Raw genomic sequence first — 1,156 nt, forward strand, 5'->3', positions numbered from 1 at the left:
TAATTAGGGGTTAATTTGATAATTGTTCGAGAGAAAGTTATTGGAAATTTAGGGAGTTTGACCTGTAGGAAGAGCTTAATAAAATTAGCATAAGAGATCGATACATATGAATAAGAGTTGGTGTGAAGTCTATGCCCTAGGTCTAGTTATCTTGTTTTTATCCAAAGGTTTATTTTAATTGTTCTCTTTTCAGTTTTTGTATTGTTAGTGTTGGACTGTACAGAGGACTTAGTTCAATGGTTGATACAGGAGTTGAAGTTGTTCAGAGAGCATTGAAGGACTACTCTAGTCCGCTATTCTAGCATCAGGAGGCCACCAATTCAAGCAAATACCTTCGAGATAAAGCCAGCCATTATTCAATTGATACAACATTCAGTTCAATTCATAGGGTTACCTAATGATGATCCCAACATGCTTATCACAAACTTTCTGGAGCTCTGCGATACATTCTGACACAATGGGGTATCTGATGATGCAATTAGGTTAAGACTTTTCCCATTCTCTCTTCAGGATAAAGCTAAGGCTTGGTTGATTTCTTTCCCATCGGGAAGTATTACTACATGGAATGAGTTAGTTCAAGCATTCCTTACGAAATATTTCCCACCTGTCAAGTCTGCTAAGATGAGGAGTGACATCACGAATTTTTTCCAACAAGATATGGAGTTACTTTATGAAGCTTGGGAGAGGTATAAGGATCTCTTATGGAGGTGTCCTCACCATAGGCTGCCAATATGGTCCCAGGTGCAAACGTTTTACAATGGGTTGCTGCCAAATATACAAGTGATGATTGATGCCACAAGTGGGGGAGCTTTGAATAACAAAACACCGGAGGAGGCTTATAATCTGATTGAAGTAATGGCAAGCAATAACTACATGAGGCCTTCGGAGAGAAATTCAACAAGGAAAGCAGTGAGAGTGCACAAAGTTGATGGTTACACCGCATTGGCCGCTCAACTCTCAGTCATTCAAAAGCAATTGGGAGTTGCCCTAAAGGTAAATGCTATTGAATCATCTTCCCTAACTTGTGAACTTTGTGTAGGAAATCATTTCTCAAAGGATTGTTAAGAAGGAAATCCATTTGCTCAACTGGAACAAGCTAACTATGTCTACAACTTTCAAAGGGGGCAAGGGAATCCATATTCCAATACATATAATC

At 39.0% G+C, this 1,156-nt stretch overlaps 1 non-coding gene across 1 annotated transcript; it reads right to left on the minus strand.

The window, feature by feature from the left end:
- Nucleotides 1-618: 618 nt before the first annotated feature.
- On the minus strand, nucleotides 619-725 carry LOC116116737. The gene has a single exon (XR_004125850.1). It is a non-coding gene; the product is annotated as a small nucleolar RNA R71 (small nucleolar RNA).
- Nucleotides 726-1,156: the final 431 nt, after the last annotated feature.

This window comes from Pistacia vera, unplaced genomic scaffold (assembly GCF_008641045.1).
Source record: "Pistacia vera cultivar Batoury unplaced genomic scaffold, PisVer_v2 Contig78, whole genome shotgun sequence".
Classification (NCBI taxonomy): Eukaryota; Viridiplantae; Streptophyta; class Magnoliopsida; order Sapindales; family Anacardiaceae; genus Pistacia; species Pistacia vera.